Source organism: Pseudophryne corroboree, chromosome 3, assembly GCF_028390025.1.
Source record: "Pseudophryne corroboree isolate aPseCor3 chromosome 3, aPseCor3.hap2, whole genome shotgun sequence".
NCBI classification, from domain to species: domain Eukaryota; kingdom Metazoa; phylum Chordata; class Amphibia; order Anura; family Myobatrachidae; genus Pseudophryne; species Pseudophryne corroboree.
The window spans coordinates 716,410,256-716,423,414 of record NC_086446.1 but is presented as its reverse complement, the minus strand read 5'-3'; the positions used below and the strand labels follow the sequence as shown (position 1 = coordinate 716,423,414).

At 46.5% G+C, this 13,159-nt stretch overlaps 1 long non-coding RNA gene across 1 annotated transcript; it reads right to left on the bottom strand.

Annotated features, from left to right (window-relative positions):
- Positions 1-12,022: 12,022 nt before the first annotated feature.
- On the bottom strand, positions 12,023-12,938 carry LOC135058194 (uncharacterized). The gene is made up of 3 exons (XR_010244667.1): positions 12,830-12,938; positions 12,628-12,733; positions 12,023-12,448 (listed from the first exon to the last, which is right to left on the bottom strand). It is a non-coding gene; the product is annotated as an uncharacterized LOC135058194 (long non-coding RNA).
- Positions 12,939-13,159: the final 221 nt, after the last annotated feature.

The window sequence follows — 13,159 nt, the reverse complement described above, 5'->3', positions numbered from 1 at the left end:
TCGTCCGGGCACAGTACCTAACTGGCTTGGAGGAGGGTCATAGGGGGAGGAGCCAGTGCACACCACCTGATCGGAAAGCTTTACTTTTGTGCCCTGTCTCCTGCGGAGCCGCTACCCCCCCCCCCCCCCCCATGGTCCTTTCAGGAACCCCAGCATCCACTACGGACTCCGAGAAATAGAATTATCGGTAAGTAAATTCTTATTATGGCCCTCATTCCGAGTCGTTTGCTCGGTATTTTTCATCGCATCGCAATGAAAATCCGCTTAGTACGCATGCGCAATATTCGCACTGCGACTGCGCCAAGTAATTTAACAATGAAGATAGTATTTTTACTCACGGCTTTTTCATCGCTCCGGCGATCGTAATGTGATTGACAGGAAATGGGTGTTACTGGGCGGAAACACGGCGTTTTATGGGCGTGTGGTTGAAAACGCTACCGTTTCCGGAAAAAACGCAGGAGTGGCTGGAGAAACGGGGGAGTGTCTGGGCGAACGCTGGGTGTGTTTGTGACGTCAAACCAGGAACGACAAGCACTGAACTGATCGCACAGGCAGAGTAAGGTTGAAGTTACTCAGAAACTGCTCAGTAGTTTGTAATCGCAATATTGCGATTACATCGGTCGCAATTTTAAGAAGCTAAGATACACTCCCAGTAGGCGTAGGCTTAGCGTGTGTAACTCTGCTAAATTCGCCTTGCGACCGATCAACTCGGAATGAGGGCCTATGTTTCAAAATGCTACATTTATCCTTGCAATGTAGTAGTTTCCCTTATAAGTTATGTGAGTGATTATACATTATTCGAATAAGCTCATGAGATATCATTTTAATTTGTCCTCAGACACTAATGGCAATTAATCTTATATATAAAAACATGCTTATATTTTTATTTCCAATAGCAATAAGATTACTGCTATTAGCATCTCTTCAATATGTACAAAATGAATCATCCTTGAAAGATTATAAGGAATCTCTGATCCTTTCATAGCTTCATGGCCCTCATTCCGAGTTGTTCGCTCGGTATTTTTCATCGCATCGCAGTGAAAATCCGCTTAGTACGCATGCGCAATGTTCGCACTGCGACTGCGCCAAGTAACTTTACTATGAAGAAAGTATTTTTACTCACGGCTTTTTCTTCGCTCCGGCGATCGTAATGTGATTGACAGGAAATGGGTGTTACTGGGCGGATACACGGCGTTTCAGGGGCGTGTGGCTGAAAACGCTACCGTTTCCGGAAAAAACGCAGGAGTGGCCGGGGAAACGGTGGGAGTGCCTGGGCGAACGCTGGGTGTGTTTGTGACGTCAACCAGGAACGACAAGCACTGAAATGATCGCACAGGCAGAGTAAGTCTGGAGCTACTCTGAAACTGCTAACTCGTTTGTAATCGCAATATTGCGCGTACGTCGGTCGCAATTTTAAGAAGCTAAGATTCACTCCCAGTAGGCGGCGGCTTAGCGTGTGTAACTCTGCTACATTCGCCTTGCGAGCGAACAACTCGGAATGAGGGCCCATGTTCTGTCTTTTTTTCTTTCTTTTTTCTTTAATTGGAGCCCATTGAAAATGTTTACCATTATTTATAATAAAATAATGATATACTTTTTAATAAATAATATCTACATAATCTATTAAACCAATAAGAACATGTATATTGTGATATTTTACATATGTATATTATGTTTAATACTAAGTGTTCATTTACCTTTTTATATGTATTGTGATGACACACTATATTGGCTGAATACACTTCAGCAGAGACCCACGTTTAAGAATCAATTAATCAGCACAGCAGATGATGATCTTTTAATCAACATGGTATTTATACCCTGCAAAGCTTTCACTTGCTCATTCATTTCCCTTCTGATGAAACGGCCAGTGCTACAGGCCGAGAAACGCGTTAAGGCACCCCAGTGAAGGATCCAGTCTGACTGCGATAATCCCCTGACAGCCTCCAGCCTTGTGGACCGATGAGAGCTCAGCCGCAAAATACGGACATTTCTCCAGCGGCGTGACACCCTGTACCTTGGTTGCATCGAGCCACCGCACACCCGGCTCAGTACAGCGTTCAGAACGAACAAGTTCTGTGCCATCGGACAATACACATAGGAGGAACTGGTTCTACATACCGTTTTCATTCAAAAGTAAGGCAGCAGCACAGCGCCGGTGTCCGCTATTTCACCTTTGGGACACCGTTCATTTGGCTCGACATAGCCGCTCCTAACATTTCATGCCGCTTGCACGAACCAAAAGAGAGGTGAGACTACATTTGAAACAGTGACACACCAGAGGTACCTCTTATAAGTCTCCCTCGTCTATTACCTGTTCATCCGTGGACGCACGGTTGAAAAACTACCAAATATCATTGTGTTTTCAACAAAGTTTATTAAGACTCATCTCATGTTTCTTCAGGTGGTTTATTGCAGTCATATTTAACTACATTTATGTGATCTTTTATTATTATTTTATATCCATCTATTAATGGGTCATCATATGTATGTACATTCGTATTTTTACTATAATTCATGTTTTTAATGTAACACTGCTTTTACTTTGGAGGTGTTAACTGGGAGTTTAAGGGGAGTGATCTGGGCAAGTGTGGCCACTCCTTCATCACAGAGGCTGGTCGTTACTCTCTACGGCCATGGAAATCATAGAAACTTGCAAATGTATTAATGGTGTAAGCAATGTACAAAAAAAAAAAAAACATTCTAAAGCATACTTGCCTACACTCCCGGAATGGCTGGGAGGCTCCCGAAAATCGGGTGGCGCTCCCGGTCCCCCGGAAGAGTAGGCAAGCCTCCCGGCCGAGCGCTCGCCACCCGCAACCCTCCCGCATCACCTACCAAACCTCCCGCGGCACAGTTCAAAGTGCGCGGTCTGGGAGTCAGATGACGCGATTCTTGGTCCCGCCCCCTGCCTTGCAATGGCAATATTAATGGCATTGCTAGACAGGGGGTGCAGCCACGCCCCCAACCCCGCCCCTAAACGCCATCCAGCAGGGGGCAGCCAGATTGTCGGTAAGTATGTTCTAAAGAGGACAGACTCTAAACTAGAGGGTGTGGGGGAAATTTATGGAAGAATTCTAAAACAACATAAGGTAGAGGGGATGCAGAGAGGGGAGAGAAGCGGTACCAACGTCTGGGGTCTGCTGAGGAGGCACAGCCACACATTTCCAGGATGGGTGACATGTGCCCCCTGGGCCTGTGCAGTCTTGTACACATGGGCCAGTATATGGCCAGACAGGCAGCGGTGGAAACTTACTTCATGGAAGTGGGGTTGCAGCTGGCCACTGAGAGAGCAGGGCCAGGAGCATTTGGTCATTAAACACCTCATACAGTTGCATCATATTGGCCGCCTCCCCATGGACGCGCAATTCAAGTTATTACACTCCCCATCCTGCCCACTTCACTGGGAAGTGGGCAGGATGCAGGAAAACCAAGTACTCTTTGCGGGGGCGACCTGAAAAATCGTGTTTCCTGGACATTCTAGGAGGATTTGCAAAATATCGACATGTTCACAATATGGACATGTGAAATGCCGACATGGACCAGCAGCGGAGGATCAGGATTAGGCTACAGGAGAGGAGGGAAGGTTAGGGTTAGTCATATTTATCACCGTAAGCGACGCAGGATGCACCAGAAGTCATCCCGACATCACCGCCGGACCAGGTAAGTCACCACTAGACCCCCAGGGAAATGTTGTTAATATTCTAATCATGCCAACATTTCATCACGGTTAGCATGATTAATGTCAACATTACAACCTTGTCGACATTTTCGTAATGACATCATGAATGTCGACAAAATATACCACACCCGCAGAAGCAGTGTTGGACTGGGGAATGAAGGGCCCACTGGTGGAATGCAGTGGTAGAGGCCAGTGGCGTAACTAGAATTTTTTCTCCCTCAAGCCAAAACATTCTCTGGCGCCACCCCCCATAATTGGCACTAGGGACGTGGCCTTGCTGAAATGGGCATGGCTTTGCATAAAGGGGCGTGGCATTGCAGGAAAAGACTACCTTATACCCCAGTTTTGCAACCTGCACGCCCAGACGTTGGCCACCACAGGAAAAAAAATAATCCTGATTCATGCCCCTTACATTATTTGTCATTTTTCCTCCTTATAGTAATGCCCAGTATATATTATGCCACATACTGCAATGGCTCTTAGGCATTATGCAACACACAATAATGCCCATTACACAATATGCACACACCATAATGCCCCCGACACATTATGCCACACACCGTGATGCCTGTGACACATGCCACGCATCGCAATGCCCGTTATACATTATGCTACACACTGCAATGCCCCTGATACATTATACCACATACAATGCCTGTGACACATTACGATACACACCGCAGTGTCCGTGATACATTATGCCACACACTGCAATGCCTGTTATACATTATGCCACACACCGCAATGTCTTTATACATTATGATACACACCGCAATGTCCGTGATACATTATGCCACACACTGCAATGACCCTGAGACATTATACCACATTCCACAATGCCCGTGATATAGTATACCATACACCGTAATGCCTGTGACACATACCGCAATGCCCGTTATACCCTATGCCACACACCGCAATGCCTGTTATACATTATGCCACACACTGCAATGCCCCAGAGACATTATATTACATACCACAATGCCCCTGATCTAGTATGCCACACACCGTAATGCCTGTGACACATTATGACACACATGCAATATCCGTGACACATTATGACACACACCGCAATGTCCGTGATACATTATGCCACACACCGCAATGCCCATTACACATTAAGTCCTACAGTAAGGCTTCTAATTACTTTTAAATTACCTGCTCGTTGCCAGGGGTTTCATGCGCTTGGTTCCATGCATGGTGACAGGGGTTTTCATGCTCAGGGTGTCATGCTCGTTGCCAGGGCTTTCATGCGCTAGGTGTTATGCTTGTTGCCAGTGGTATCATGTGCTGGGTTTCAAGCTTGTTGCCAGGGGGTAATATTCGTTGCCAGGGCTTTCATGCACTGGGTGTCATGCTCGTTGCTAGGGGGTAATGCTTGTTGCTAGGGCTGTGCTCCCAGTGCCACATATGCCCCCAGTGCCAGATATTCCCCCACAGTGCCAGATACACATATGCCCCCAGTGTCACGCTCGGCGTAAGTTGGGATTCCGACAACTGAATTTTGGCTAAAGGGACAGCTACCTGTGAGGAGAGTAAATGAGGTGGCTGAATGTAATTCCTCCTCATGGGGTGGAAGCCAAACTAAGTGTCAACGTTGGCCGGAGGGCATAAAGAAAAGGAGGACTTCGTAGGAAGATAACTGTAGTTTTAATGAATAATCAGGCTGTACACGAATATTTCAGAAATTTAAGAAACTGGAAGAATTAGTCTATGGTTAAATGACTTGAAGAGTGAAGCTGAAGAACTCCGGTAAAGAAGAACTGAAGACTGTGGGGGTAATTCCAAGTTGATCGCAGCAGGACATTTTTTTAGCAATTGGGCAAAATCATGTGCACCGCAGGGGGAGGGGGGGGGGGGGGGGGGCAGATATAACATTTGCAGAGAGAGTTAGATTTGGGTGTGGTGTGTTCAATCTGTAATCTAATTTGCAGTGTAAAAATAAAGCAGCCAGTATTGACCCTGCACAGAAATAAAATAACCCGCCCTAATCTAACTCTCTCTGCAAATGTTATATCTGCCACACCTGCAGTGCACATGGTTTTGCCCAATTGCTAACTTTCTTGCTGCTGCGATCAACTCAGAATTACCCCCTGTGTTTTATTATTAAAAGACGAGGCTGAAGTACTTGGACTTTGAAGAAATTAAGACGTGGTTAGTGATTGAAAGACGAGGCTGAAGAACTTGGACTTTGAAGAAATGAAGACTGTGGTTTGTGATTGAAAGACGAGGCTGAAGAACTTGGACTTTGAAGAAATGAAGACTGTGGTTTGTGATTGAAAGACGAGGCTGAAGAACTTGGACTTTAAAGAAATGAAGACGTCTGCGGGAACCGCTGTTAGCACCTGGAGCTCCTCTATGACCTGGGACCCCGTGAGCGCTTCCACGAGCGTCAACGGACTTAGACAGCAGGACTGCAGCAGCGTTTAGGTAACTGAGGGATGAGAGCAACCAGGACCAGGGAACCAGAAGTAACCTGGGAGCACAGAGCTGGAGAACCTTTCACAAGGAGGTAACTTGAAGCACTGGCACTCTCCCTCTGAGCCAGCCCCCTTTTGTAAGGGGAGAACACGCAGGATTGGCTGGACACAGATTGGGAACTTCATTGGTAATACTCTGGTCTCCAACATGGCTGCCCCCAGCACAGGAGACATACTTAGCTGTTAGCACACAGCTTTAGCCAGCTTCTGTCTCTGACACACTATACTGTGTTACCACTAGAGGACCTTACCGCAGCGATACCCGCCGCAGCGCCCGGCTCTCCAGACCCTCGGCCCTTGGCAGCCGCACGTCCGTCCAGAAGGACCCGCCGCCAGCAGCTCCCTTCCGCCGCAGCCGCACCAACCAGCAGGACGGTAACCTGCGGGAGCACCCGCTGGAGGTAAGGCTCCGGAGCCTGACACCCAGTACCCCATATGCCCCCCCCAGTGCCAAATATGCCCCCCTCAGTGCCAGGTACACATATAACCCCAGTGCCAAATATGCCCCCTCAGTGCCAGGTACACATATACCCCCAGTGCCAAATATGCCCCCCCAGTGCCAGGTACACATATACCCCCAGTGTCAAATATGCCCCCCCAGTGCCAGGTACACATATACCCCCAGTGTCAAATATGCCCCCCCAGTGCCAGGTACACATATACCCCCAGTGCCAAATATGCCCCCCCAGTGCCAGGTACACATATACCCCCAGTGCCAAATATGCCCCCCCCTCCCCCCAGTGCCAGGTACACACATACCCCAGTGCCAAATATGCCCCCCCCCCCCAGTGCCAGGTACATATATACTCCCAGTGTCAAATATGCCCCCCCCCCCCCCCCCCCCCCAGTGCCAGGTACACACCCTCCCCGGGCTCCCGCTGCTGTGAGTTTTGGGAGGGAGCCGGAGGGGCGGGAGGGCACAGCACGCACCTCTCCTGTGCATCCCTCCTGTGTCTTCAGCGGCGTGTCTGTCAAATGAGGTGCCGGTTCGTGACCCAATCAGAACTCACGAACCGGCACTTCGTTTAACAGACACGCCGCTGCCGCCGGAGACCCAGGAGGGACACACATAGGAGAGGCGCGCACTGTGCCCTCCCGCCCCTCCGGCTCCTTCCCAAAACAGCAGCAATCAGTGGCGGCGGCGGCGCCCCCACAGCTCTGCGCCTCCAAGCCACTACAGTGGCTGCGGAGGCAGTAGTTACGCCAGTGGTAGGGGCCCATGTTTAGGGATGTGGCCAGCCACCACATTGGTTTGCCTAAGCATTAGAGAGTGCATGGGCCCCTTGATAAATATATATAGTAAGGACTGCTAGTGCATGTATGACAATGTACCAGATTAATAACAGCAATGCACTGTAGAAAATACACCATAGTCCTGTGTAGAATAAGGTAACATCTATAATAGGATTTTAATACCTACCGGTAAATCCTTTTCTCTTAGTACGTAGAGGATGCTGGGGACTCCGTAAGGACCATGGGGTATAGACGGGATCCGCAGGAGACATGGGCACACTATAAGACTTTGAATGGGTGTGAACTGGCTCCTCCCTCTATGCCCCTCCTCCAGACCTCAGTTAGAAACCTGTGCCCAGGGAGACAGACATTTCGAGGAAAGAATTTATTGTTTAAACACGGTGAGTGTCCTAGCAGCTCACACCACGAACATACCGCAAAACGTGGCATTCAATAGAATACCAGCCAACGGCATGAAAAAATATACAGCCACATGCTGAGAGAATATGTAACACAACCTGTGTGTCAACACAACCAATAATAAGACACCGCATGCCATGGCATGAACAACGTCAGCAACAGCCTGACAGAAAAGAAACACCACAAGAGTGTAACCATAACCAATAACTGCAGACACAGTACGCACTGGGACGGGCGCCCAGCATCCTCTACGGACTAAGAGAAAAGGATTTACCGGTAGGTATTAAAATCCTATTTTTTCCTACGTCCTAGAGGATGCTGGGGACTCCGTAAGGACCATGGGGTTTATATCAAAGCTCCAGACCGGGCGGGAGAGTGCGGACAACTCTGCAGCACCGATTGAGCAAACAAAAGGTCCCCATCAGCCAGGGTATCAAACTTGTAAAGCATAGCAAAAGTGTTTGAACCCGACCAAGCAGTCGCTCGGCAAAGTTGAACTGCCGAGACTCCTCGGGCATCCGCCCAAGAAGAGCCCATCTTCCTAGTAGAATGGGTCTCCACCGACTTCGGTAACGACCATCCAGCCGTAGAACGAGCACGCCGAATCGTATCACAAATCCAGCGTGTAACAGACTGCATAGACGCAGGCGCCCCAATCATGCTGGGAGCATACCAGACAAACAGAGCCTCTATTTCCCCAATCTGAGCCAAATTGGCGACCTAAATATTCAAAGTCCTGCCTACATCAAGAGACTTTGAATCAGCTAATGCCTAAGTAACCACCGGCATCAACATAGGCTGATTTCTGCGAAACCCAGAAATCACATTTGGCAGAACTATTATCCGAGTTCTCAATTCCTCTCTATCCACATGGAAGATCAAACAGGGCTCTTGCAAGACAAAGCTGCTACTTCGGACAACCACCTTGCGGACGCCAAAGCCAATAGCATGACCACTTTCCAAAAGAGAAATTTTAACACAACCTTTCACAAAGGTTCCAAACAGTGTGACACAAGAAAACGCAACACCACGTCAAGGTCCCACGGTGCCAACGGGGGCACAAATGGAGGTCGGATGTACAGTACTTTCACGAAGGTCCGAACTTCCGGAAAGGTTGCCAATTCTTTCTTGAAAGAAAATTTATAAGGCCAAAACCGCACTTAAATGGAGCCTAACTTTAGGCCTGCACCCACACCTGCTTGCAAAGAATGGAGAACGACCCAGCTGAAAGTCTTCCGTAGTAGCCATCTTGGATTCACACCAAGACACATATTGTCTCCAAACACGGTGGTAAGGCTTTGCCGTTACTTCTTTTCTAACCTGAAGAAGTGTGGAAATGACTTTACTGTGAATAGCCTTTTTGGCTAGGATATGGCGTTCAACCGCCACGCCGTCAAACGCAGCCGCGGTAAGTCTTCATACACGCCCCGATCTTGCTGTAACAGTTCCTCCCGTAGAGGAAGTGGCCATGGATCTTCTATGAGTAAATCTTGAAGAACTGGATACCAAGCCCTCCTTGGTTAGACCGGAACAATGAGGATCGCCTGAACCTTTGTTCTTCTTACGTTTATCACCTTCCGAAGAGTGAAAACGGAGGGGATACATAGACCGACTGAAAACACCCAAGGTGTCCCGAGGACGTCCACTGCTATAGCTTGAGTGTCCCCCGACCTGGAACAATATCCCTGAGATCTCTTGTTGAGGTGAGACGTCAACATGTCAACTTGAGGCACTCTTCAAAGACTTGTCACTTCAGTGAAAACGTCTCGATGACGACTGTATTTCTCCCGGATGGAGATCGCGTCTGCAGAGGAATCTATTTCTCCATTGGTCACATCCGGAACGAAGGCTGCTAATATAGCGTTTTCCAGTCTTTTCACCCAGCGGAAAACCTTTTCCGGCTTCAGCCATTGCCACTTTTCTCCTTGTTCCGCCCTAGCGGCTTACTTACACCACTGCTGACAAGTCGTCCAACAGAATTAACACGGGCAGATCACGAAGCATATCTTCATTGAAAATAGCTCTTAATCCAAGAAAGCTTGTTGGAGACAAGCTTCCCAGCTTGAACTTTTCCTCTGGAAATACTTCCCTTGCAAGGACTGCTCCCCAGTCTCGGAAATCTGCATGCATGGACACCAGGATCTCATCCTAGATTCCGAACCTTCGTCCCTTTAGGAGGTGAGAACTGAGCAGACACCATAGGAGCGATATCCTGGCCATTAGGATTATATTCCGGCGCATGTGCAGGTGAGACCCGGGCCCCATTTCCAACTGGCCCCGTGAAAACCACTCTGGCATTTGACCAGCTCACCGAAAAGGACTCTTAGGCCGCACCCATCTTCTTCATCAACGGAACATATTGATGGATTGTCACTGCAAAACTGATCCGACTCCGGATCCTCAGACCTCTTTCCACAGGAACACACAGAACTTTAACCGTTCCGTATCTACTCTGATACCCACCTCCGACGTCTGCGTCATTGGGAATAACAGGCTTCCCCTGTGTTGAAGAACAGTCAGAGAGAAAACAACAATTTGCACCACTTGTGTCTTGACCTCGCCTTAATCAGGAGAGTGTCCCAGTACAGAATAACAATGGCTCTTACTATTGAAAGAATACCATCCTACTGCCATCACTCCGGTGAAATGGCAAAGACAATCCTGGATATCCACCCAGGGAAGCTGAATGCGGAGAAAAACGCATTTAAACTAGAGATGAGCGGGTTCGGTTCCTCGGAAACCGAACCCGCCCGAACTTCAGTTTTTTTTACACGGGTCCGAGCGACTCGGATCTTCCCGCCTTGCTCGGTTAACCCGAGCGCGCCCGAACGTCATCATCCCGCTGTCGGATTCTCGCGAGGCTCGGATTCTATCGCGAGACTCGGATTCTATATAAGGAGCCGCGCGTCGCCGCCATTTTCACACGTGCATTGAGATTGATAGGGAGAGGACGTGGCTGGCGTCCTCTCCGTTTATAGAGAGTGAGACTACTAGAGTAGAGAGAGACACAGTATTATTTACTTTAGTAATTTTGGGGAGCATTAGGAGGAGTACTACTACTTGCTGAAGTGATAGTGTGACTGTATATCTGACTTGTGGGGGAGACAGTGGGGAGCAGTTAGAGTCTGAGAGCAGGAGTACATATTTTAACGTACAGTGCACACTTTTGCTGGCACTCTGCTGCCAGAGTGCCACACTGCCATTGTGACCACACTGACCACCAGTATATATTGTGATTGTCTGCTTAGGAGTACTACTTGCAAGTTGCTGATAGTGTGACCAGTGACCTGACCACCAGTTTAATTAATCACCACCAGTTTAATATATATATATATATATATATATATATATAATGGTATATAATATATATATAATTGTATATGTATACCACCTACCCGTGTTTTTTTTTTTCTTTCTTCTTGATACATACTACTATAGTAGCTTACTGTAGCAGTCTGCGGTGCTGCTGAGCTGACAGTGTCCAGCAGGTCCGTCATCAGTCATTACATAATAAATATATATACCTGTCCGGCTGCAGTACTAGTGATATTATATATATATATATATATATATTAATTTCATCTCATTATCATCCAGTCTATATTAGCAGCAGACACAGTACGGTAGTCCACGGCTGTAGCTACCTCTGTGTCGGCAGTCGCTGGTCCATCCATAATTTTATACCACCTACCAGTGGTTTTTTTTTTCTCTTTCTTCTTGATACATACTACTATAGTAGCTTACTGTAGCAGTCTGCGGTGCTGCTGAGCTGACAGTGTCCAGCAGGTCCGTCATCAGTCATTACATAATAAATATATATACCTGTGCGGCTGCAGTACTAGTGATATTATATATATATATATATATTAATTTAATCTCATTATCATCCAGTCTATATTAGCAGCAGACACAGTACGGTAGTCCACGGCTGTAGCTACCTCTGTGTCGGCAGTCGCTGGTCCATCCATAATTGCATACCACCTACCCGTGGTTTTTTTTTTCTCTTTCTTCTTGATACATACTACTATAGTAGCTTACTGTAGCAGTCTGCGGTGCTGCTGAGCTGACAGTGTCCAGCAGGTCCGTCATCAGTCATTACATAATAAATATATATACCTGTCCGGCTGCAGTACTAGTGATATTATATATATATATATATATATATATATATTACAAGAATTACTCTCCCACTGCGCTATTTCAAATAAAACACTAAAATTAATTAATTATATGGCTGCCTGTATCCTCTAAGTTCCCTGTTAGGAGGAACTAAATGTGTGAAAATATGAAATGAAATAGAGGAGATGGCGCCAAGGGAGTTATATCAACGCCCTACCTAAAAACGGACCCTCACAGTACTCTCCGGATAAATTACGTCAGATAACAAATACTAACATAAAAATTTATTAAAACAACATATAAACCCGACACAAATGTTCATAAGTATACAGAGTTGATACATTTACATTTGTCGCACAATTTGAACAATCAGTTTGTAGTGATGAGGAAAAAGCGTAGATATATCACTACGATTTCCTCCTTCTCCTTATTGTAGATTCGGAGGTAACATCAGATAATAGATAGATAACCCAACGCGTTTCGTCTTGTTCCAAGACTTCATCAGGGGTAAAATCTACAATTGTAGAATAAGTCAAAACAAATACATAGCAATAAGCATCTTACACTCACATATAACATGACATATTGGTATCAAAAGAACATGACATAGCAACATGAGGAGGAAAACAGAATAAATAACATGAAGAAAGAGGAAAAAAGAGAACCAAAAAGCACAGGTTATGAAAAACATACCTCTTCATTTCAGAACATATTGTCAGCACATAAAAGGTCATTCAAAGATGTATGAACAACGTTTCAATATTTCAATGGGACTTGATTGATACAGCGAGGACCATACCTAATTAAAAAAACGTTTAATAACCTTTATTAATTAAAGGACACTTTTTGTTCAATTAGGCAGAGATTGGGATTAATCCAAGGGAACGGCACATACCTCATATATCATCAGCTTGAGTCTGACATTCAGATATTCGAATATGGGGAAGATTCATATGTGTATAGAATCTAACTGGTTCGCAAGCATAAGGAACCTAATAAATTGATTAATTGGGTATTAATTAAGTGTCCAGCAGGTCCGTCATCAGTCATTACATAATAAATATATATACCTGTGCGGCTGCAGTACTAGTGATATTATATATATATATATTAATTTCATCTCATTATCATCCAGTCTATATTAGCAGCAGACACAGTACGGTAGTCCACGGCTGTAGCTACCTCTGTGTCGGCAGTCGCTGGTCCATCCATAATTGCATACCAC